The sequence below is a fragment of the Oncorhynchus masou genome, chromosome 29, assembly GCF_036934945.1.
Source record: "Oncorhynchus masou masou isolate Uvic2021 chromosome 29, UVic_Omas_1.1, whole genome shotgun sequence".
Classification (NCBI taxonomy): domain Eukaryota; kingdom Metazoa; phylum Chordata; class Actinopteri; order Salmoniformes; family Salmonidae; genus Oncorhynchus; species Oncorhynchus masou.
In genome coordinates this window covers 9,857,054-9,867,308 of record NC_088240.1, presented here as the reverse complement: position 1 = coordinate 9,867,308, position 10,255 = coordinate 9,857,054, and positions in this window count along the sequence as shown.

Below are 10,255 nucleotides of genomic sequence, written 5' to 3'. Positions count from 1 at the left end.
CATGTTGATGAGGACTAGAACCCTCACAGTACTGTACAGTATGAGTGATTATATTATACATGTTGATGAGGACTAGAACCCTCACAGTACTGTACAGTATGAGTGATTATATTATACATGTTGATGAGAACTAGAACCCTCACAGTACTGTACAGTATGAGTGATTATATTATACATGTTCATGAGAACTAGAACCCTCACAGTACTGTACAGTATGAGTGATTATATTATACATGTTGATGAGGACTAGAACCCTCACAGTACTGTACAGTATGAGTGATTATATTATACATGTTGATGAGAACTAGAACCCTCACAGTATTGTACAGTATGAGTGATTATATTATACATGTTGATGAGAACTAGAACCCTCACAGTACTGTACAGTATGAGTGATTATATTATACATGTTGATGAGAACTAGAACCCTCACAGTACTGTACAGTATGAGTGATTATATTATACATGTTGATGAGAACTAGAACCCTCACAGTACTGTACAGTATGAGTGATTATATTATACATGTTGATGAGAACTAGAACCCTCACAGTATTGTACAGTATGAGTGATTATATTATACATGTTGATGAGAACTAGAACCCTTACAGTACTGTACAGTATGAGTGATTATATTATACATGTTGATGAGAACTAGAACCCTTACAGTACTGTACAGTATGAGTGATTATATTATACATGTTGATGAGAACTAGAACCCTCACAGTATTGTACCTATACATGTTGATGAGAACTAGAACCCTACAGTATTGTACAGTATGAGTGATTATATTATACATGTTGATGAGGACTAGAACCCTCACAGTACTGTACAGTATGAGTGATTATATTATACATGTTGATGAGGACTAGAACCCTCACAGTACTGTACAGTATGAGTGATTATATTATACATGTTGATGAGAACTAGAACCCTCACAGTACTGTACAGTATGAGTGATTATATTATACATTTTGATGAGAACTAGAACCCTCACAGTACTGTACAGTATGAGTGATTATATTATACATGTTGATGAGAACTAGAACCCTCACAGTACTGTACAGTATGAGTGATTATATTATACATGTTGATGAGGACTAGAACCCTCACAGTACTGTACAGTATGAGTGATTATATTATACATGTTGATGAGAACTAGAACCCTCACAGTACTGTACAGTATGAGTGATTATACTATACATGTTGATGAGGACTAGAACCCTCACAGTACTGTACAGTATGAGTGATTATATTATACATGTTGATGAGGACTAGAACCCTCACAGTACTGTACAGTATGAGTGATTATATTATACATGTTGATGAGAACTAGAACCCTCACAGTACTGTACAGTATGAGTGATTATACTATACATGTTGATGAGAACTAGAACCCTCACAGTACTGTACAGTATGAGTGATTATATTATACATGTTGATGAGAACTAGAACCCTCACAGTACTGTACAGTATGAGTGATTATACTATACATGTTGATGAGGACTAGAACACTCACAGTACTGTACAGTATGAGTGATTATACTATACATGATGAGAACTAGAACCCTCACAGTACTGTACAGTATGAGTGATTATATTATACATGTTGATGAGAACTAGAACCCTCACAGTACTGTACAGTATGAGTGATTATATTATACATGTTGATGAGGACTAGAACCTCACAGTACTGTACAGTATGAGTGATTATATTATACATGTTGATGAGGACTAGAACCCTCACAGTACTGTACAGTATGAGTGATTATATTATACATGTTGATGAGGACTAGAACCCTCACAGTACTGTACAGTATGAGTGATTATATTATACATGTTGATGAGGACTAGAACCCTCACAGTACTGTACAGTATGAGTGATTATATTATACATGTTGATGAGGACTAGAACCCTCACAGTATTGTACAGTATGAGTGATTATATTATACATGTTGATGAGAACTAGAACCTCACAGTATTGTACAGTATGAGTGATTATATTATACATGTTGATGAGGACTAGAACCCTCACAGTATTGTACAGTATGAGTGATTATGCTATACATGTTGATGAGAACTAGAACCCTCACAGTACTGTACAGTATGAGTGATTATATTATACATGTTGATGAGGACTAGAACCCTCACAGTACTGTACAGTATGAGTGATTATATTATACATGTTGATGAGGACTAGAACCCTCACAGTACCAGTATGAGTGATTATACTATACATGTTGTACTGTACAGTATACAGTATGAGTGATTATATTATACATGTTGATGAGGACTAGAACCCTCACAGTACTGTACAGTATGAGTGATTATATTATACATGTTGATGAGGACTAGAACCCTCACAGTACTGTACAGTATGAGTGATTATATTATACATGTTGATGAGGACTAGAACCCTCACAGTACTGTACAGTATGAGTGATTATATTATACATGTTGATGAGGACTAGAACCCTCACAGTATTGTACAGTATGAGTGATTATATTATACATGTTGATGAGGACTAGAACCCTCACAGTACTGTACAGTATGAGTGATTATATTATACATGTTGATGAGAACTAGAACCCTCACAGTACTGTACAGTATGAGTGATTATATTATACATGTTGATGAGGACTAGAACCCTTACAGTATTGTACAGTATGAGTGATTATATTATACATGTTGATGAGAACTAGAACCCTTACAGTACTGTACAGTATGAGTGATTATATTATACATGTTGATGAGAACTAGAACCCTCACAGTACTGTACAGTATGAGTGATTATATTATACATGTTGATGAGAACTAGAACCCTCACAGTATTGTACAGTATGAGTGATTATATTATACATGTTGATGAGAACTAGAACCCTCACAGTATTGTACAGTATGAGTGATTATATTATACATGTTGATGAGGACTAGAACCCTACAGTACTGTACAGTATGAGTGATTATATTATACATGTTGATGAGGACTAGAACCCTCACAGTACTGTACAGTATGAGTGATTATATTATACATGTTGATGAGAACTAGAACCCTCACAGTACTGTACAGTATGAGTGATTATATTATACATGTTGATGAGAACTAGAACCCTCACAGTACTGTACAGTATGAGTGATTATACTATACATGTTGATGAGAACTAGAACCCTTACAGTACTGTACAGTATGAGTGATTATATTATACATGTTGATGAGAACTAGAACCCTCACAGTACTGTACAGTATGAGTGATTATATTATACATGTTGATGAGAACTAGAACCCTCACAGTACTGTACAGTATGAGTGATTATATTATACATGTTGATGAGAACTAGAACCCTCACAGTACTGTACAGTATGAGTGATTATATTATACATGTTGATGAGAACTAGAACCCTCACAGTACTGTACAGTATGAGTGATTATATTATACATGTTGATGAGAACTAGAACACAGTGCTGTACAGTATGAGTGATTATATTATACATGTTGATGAGGACTAGAACCCTCACAGTACTGTACAGTATGAGTGATTATATTATACATGTTGATGAGAACTAGAACCCTCACAGTACTGTACAGTATGAGTGATTATATTATACATGTTGATGAGGACTAGAACCCTCACAGTACTGTACAGTATGAGTGATTATATTATACATGTTGATGAGGACTAGAACCCTCACAGTACTGTACAGTATGAGTGATTATATTATACATGTTGATGAGAACTAGAACCCTCACAGTACTGTACAGTATGAGTGATTATATTATACATGTTGATGAGAACTAGAACCCTCACAGTACTGTACAGTATGAGTGATTATATTATACATGTTGATGAGAACTAGAACCCTCACAGTACTGTACAGTATGAGTGATTATATTATACATGTTGATGAGAACTAGAACCCTCACAGTACTGTACAGTATGAGTGATTATATTATACATGTTGATGAGAACTAGAACCCTCACAGTACTGTACAGTATGATGATTATATTATACATGTTGATGAGAACTAGAACCCTCACAGTACTGTACAGTATGAGTGATTATATTATACATGTTGATGAGGACTAGAACCCTCACAGTACTGTACAGTATGAGTGATTATATTATACATGTTGATGAGAACTAGAACCCTCACAGTATTGTACAGTATGAGTGATTATATTATACATGTTGATGAGAACTAGAACCCTCACAGTACTGTACAGTATGAGTGATTATATTATACATGTTGATGAGAACTAGAACCCTTACAGTACTGTACAGTATGAGTGATTATATTATACATGTTGATGAGGACTAGAACCCTCACAGTATTGTACAGTATGAGTGATTATATTATACATGTTGATGAGAACTAGAACCCTCACAGTACTGTACAGTATGAGTGATTATATTATACATGTTGATGAGGACTAGAACCCTCACAGTACTGTACAGTATGAGTGATTATATTATACATGTTGATGAGAACTAGAACCCTCACAGTACTGTACAGTATGAGTGATTATATTATACATGTTGATGAGAACTAGAACCCTCACAGTACTGTACAGTATGAGTGATTATATTATACATGTTGATGAGAACTAGAACCTCACAGTACTGTACAGTATGAGTGATTATATTATACATGTTGATGAGAACTAGAACCCTCACAGTACTGTACAGTATGAGTGATTATACTATACATGTTGATGAGGACTAGAACCCTCACAGTACTGTACAGTATGAGTGATTATATTATACATGTTGATGAGGACTAGAACCCTCACAGTACTGTACAGTATGAGTGATTATATTATACATGTTGATGAGGACTAGAACCCTCACAGTACTGTACAGTATGAGTGATTATATTATACATGTTGATGAGGACTAGAACCCTCACAGTACTGTACAGTATGAGTGATTATACTATACATGATGAGAACTAGAACCCTCACAGTACTGTACAGTATGAGTGATTATATTATACATGTTGATTAGAACTAGAACCCTCACAGTACTGTACAGTATGAGTGATTATATTATACATGTTGATGAGGACTAGAACCCTCACAGTACTCTACACTATGAGTGATTATATTATACATGTTGATGAGGACTAGAACCCTCACAGTATTGTACAGTATGAGTGATTATATTATACATGTTGATGAGGACTAGAACCCTGTATTGTACAGTATGAGTGATTATACATGTTGATGAGGACTAGAACCCTCACAGTACTGTACAGTATGAGTGATTATATTATACATGTTGATGAGGACTAGAACCCTCACAGTACTGTACAGTATGAGTGATTATATTATACATGTTGATGAGGACTAGAACCTCACAGTACTGTACAGTATGAGTGATTATATTATACATGTTGATGAGGACTAGAACCCTCACAGTATTGTACAGTATGAGTGATTATATTATACATGTTGATGAGAACTAGAACCCTCACAGTACTGTACAGTATGAGTGATTATATTATACATGTTGATGAGGACTAGAACCCTCACAGTACTGTACAGTATGAGTGATTATATTATACATGTTGATGAGGACTAGAACCCTCACAGTACTGTACAGTATGAGTGATTATACTATACATGTTGATGAGAACTAGAACCCTCACAGTACTCTACAGTATGAGTGATTATATTATACATGTTGATGAGGACTAGAACCCTCACAGTACTGTACAGTATGAGTGATTATATTATACATGTTGATGAGGACTAGAACCCTCACAGTACTGTACAGTATGAGTGATTATATTATACATGTTGATGAGGACTAGAACCCTCACAGTATTGTACAGTATGAGTGATTATATTATACATGTTGATGAGAACTAGAACCCTTACAGTACTGTACAGTATGAGTGATTATATTATACATGTTGATGAGAACTAGAACCCTCACAGTACTGTACAGTATGAGTGATTATATTATACACGTTGATGAGGACTAGAACCCTCACAGTATTGTACAGTATGAGTGATTATATTATACATGTTGATGAGAACTAGAACCCTCACAGTATTGTACAGTATGAGTGATTATATTATACATGTTGATGAGGACTAGAACCCTCACAGTACTGTACAGTATGAGTGATTATATTATACATGTTGATGAGGACTAGAACCCTCACAGTACTGTACAGTATGAGTGATTATATTATACATGTTGATGAGAACTAGAACCCTCACAGTACTGTACAGTATGAGTGATTATATTATACATTTTGATGAGAACTAGAACCCTCACAGTACTGTACAGTATGAGTGATTATATCATACATGTTGATGAGGACTAGAACCCTCACAGTACTGTACAGTATGAGTGATTATACTATACATGTTGATGAGGACTAGAACCCTCACAGTACTGTACAGTATGAGTGATTATATTATACATGTTGATGAGAACTAGAACCCTCACAGTACTGTACAGTATGAGTGATTATACTATACATGTTGATGAGAACTAGAACCCTCACAGTACTGTACAGTATGAGTGATTATATTATACATGTTGATTAGGACTAGAACCCTCACAGTACTGTACAGTATGAGTGATTATACTATACATGTTGATGAGAACTAGAACCCTCACAGTACTGTACAGTATGAGTGATTATACTAGACATGTTGATGAGGACTAGAACCCTCACAGTACTGTACAGTATGAGTGATTATACTAGACATGGTGATGAGAACTAGAACCCTCACAGTACTGTACAGTATGAGTGATTATATTATACATGTTGATGAGAACTAGAACCTCACAGTACTGTACAGTATGAGTGATTATACTATACATGTTGATGAGGACTAGAACCCTCACAGTACTGTACAGTATGAGTGATTATATTATACATGTTGATGAGAACTAGAACCCTCACAGTATTGTACAGTATGAGTGTTATACTAGACATGGTGATGAGAACTAGAACCCTCACAGTACTGTACAGTATCTGTGATTATATTATACATGTTGATGAGGACTAGAACCCTCACAGTACTGTACAGTATGAGTGATTATATTATACATGTTGATGAGGACTAGAACCCTCACAGTACTGTACAGTATGAGTGATTATATTATACATGTTGATGAGGACTAGAACCCTCACAGTACTGTACAGTATGAGTGATTATATTATACATGTTGATGAGGACTAGAACCCTCACAGTACTGTACAGTATGAGTGATTATATTATACATGTTGATGAGGACTAGAACCCTCACAGTACTGTACAGTATGAGTGATTATATTATACATGTTGATGAGAACTAGAACCCTCACAGTACTGTACAGTATGAGTGATTATATTATACATGTTGATGAGGACTAGAACCCTCACAGTATTGTACAGTATGAGTGATTATGCTATACATGTTGATGAGAACTAGAACCTCACAGTACTGTACAGTATGAGTGATTATATTATACATGTTGATGAGGACTAGAACCCTCACAGTACTGTACAGTATGAGTGATTATATTATACATGTTGATGAGGACTAGAACCCTCACAGTACTGTACAGTATGAGTGATTATACTATACATGTTGATGAGAACTAGAACCCTCACAGTACTCTACAGTATGAGTGATTATATTATACATGTTGATGAGGACTAGAACCCTCACAGTACTGTACAGTATGAGTGATTATATTATACATGTTGATGAGGACTAGAACCCTCACAGTACTGTACAGTATGAGTGATTATATTATACATGTTGATGAGGAATAGAACCCTCACAGTATTGTACAGTATGAGTGATTATATTATACATGTTGATGAGGACTAGAACCCTCACAGTATTGTACAGTATGAGTGATTATATTATACATGTTGATGAGGACTAGAACCCTCACAGTACTGTACAGTATGAGTGATTATATTATACATGTTGATGAGGACTAGAACCCTCACAGTACTGTATGGTATGAGTGATTATATTATACATGTTGATGAGGACTAGAACCCTCACAGTACTGTACAGTATGAGTGATTATACTATACATGTTGATGAGAGAACCCTCACAGATATAGTGATTATATTATACATGTTGATGAGGACTAGAACCCTCACAGTACTGTACAGTATGAGTGATTATATTATACATGTTGATGAGGACTAGAACCCTCACAGTATTGTACAGTATGAGTGATTATATTATACATGTTGATGAGGACTAGAACCCTCACAGTACTGTACAGTATGAGTGATTATGCTATACATGTTGATGACTAGAACCCTCACAGTACTGTACAGTATGAGTGATTATGCTATACATGTTGATGAGAACTAGAACCCTCACAGTACTGTACAGTATGAGTGATTATATTATACATGGTGATGAGGACTAGAACCCTCACAGTACTGTACAGTATGAGTGTTATATGATACATGTTGATGAGGACTAGAACCCTCACAGTACTGTACAGTATGAGTGATTATATTATACATGTTGATGAGGACTAGAACCCTCACAGTACTGTACAGTATGAGTGATTATACTATACATGTTGATGAGAACTAGAACCCTCACAGTACTCTACAGTATGAGTGATTATATTATACATGTTGATGAGGACTAGAACCCTCACAGTACTGTATAGTATGAGTGATTATATTATACATGTTGATGAGGACTAGAACCCTCACAGTACTGTACAGTATGAGTGATTATACTATACATGTTGATGAGGACTAGAACCCTCACAGTACTGTACAGTATGAGTGATTATATTATACATGTTGATGAGAACTAGAACCCTCACAGTACTGTACAGTATGAGTGATTATACTATACATGTTGATGAGGACTAGAACCCTCACAGTACTGTACAGTATGAGTGATTATACTATACATGTTGATGAGGACTAGAACCCTCACAGTACTGTACAGTATGAGTGATTATATTATACATGTTGATGAGGACTAGAACCCTCACAGTATTGTACAGTATGAGTGATTATGCTATACATGTTGATGAGAACTAGAACCCTCACAGTACTGTACAGTATGAGTGATTATATTATACATGTTGATGAGGACTAGAACCCTCACAGTACTGTATGGTATGAGTGATTATATTATACATGTTGATGAGGACTAGAACCCTCACAGTACTGTACAGTATGAGTGATTATACTATACATGTTGATGAGAACTAGAACCCTCACAGTACTCTACAGTATGAGTGATTATATTATACATGTTGATGAGGACTAGAACCCTCACAGTACTGTACAGTATGAGTGATTATATTATACATGTTGATGAGGACTAGAACCCTCACAGTACTGTACAGTATGAGTGATTATATTATACATGTTGATGAGGACTAGAACCTCACAGTATTGTACAGTATGAGTGATTATATTATACATGTTGATGAGGACTAGAACCCTCACAGTATTGTACAGTATGAGTGATTATATTATACATGTTGATGAGGACTAGAACCCTCACAGTACTGTACAGTATGAGTGATTATATTATACATGTTGATGAGGACTAGAACCCTCACAGTACTGTATGGTATGAGTGATTATATTATACATGTTGATGAGGACTAGAACCCTCACAGTACTGTACAGTATGAGTGATTATACTATACATGTTGATGAGAACTAGAACCCTCACAGTACTCTACAGTATGAGTGATTATATTATACATGTTGATGAGGACTAGAACCCTCACAGTACTGTACAGTATGAGTGATTATATTATACACGTTGATGAGGACTAGAACCCTCACAGTATTGTACAGTATGAGTGATTATATTATACATGTTGATGAGGACTAGAACCTCACAGTAATGTATGGTATGAGTGATTATGCTATACATGTTGATGAGAACTAGAACCCTCACAGTACTGTACAGTATGAGTGATTATGCTATACATGTTGATGAGAACTAGAACCCTCACAGTACTGTACAGTATGAGTGATTATATTATACATGGTGATGAGGACTAGAACCTCACAGTACTGTACAGTATGAGTGTTATATGATACATGTTGATGAGGACTAGAACCCTCACAGTACTGTACAGTATGAGTGATTATATTATACATGTTGATGAGGACTAGAACCCTCACAGTACTGTACACTATGAGTGATTATACTATACATGTTGATGAGAACTAGAACCCTCACAGTACTCTACAGTATGAGTGATTATATTATACATGTTGATGAGAACTA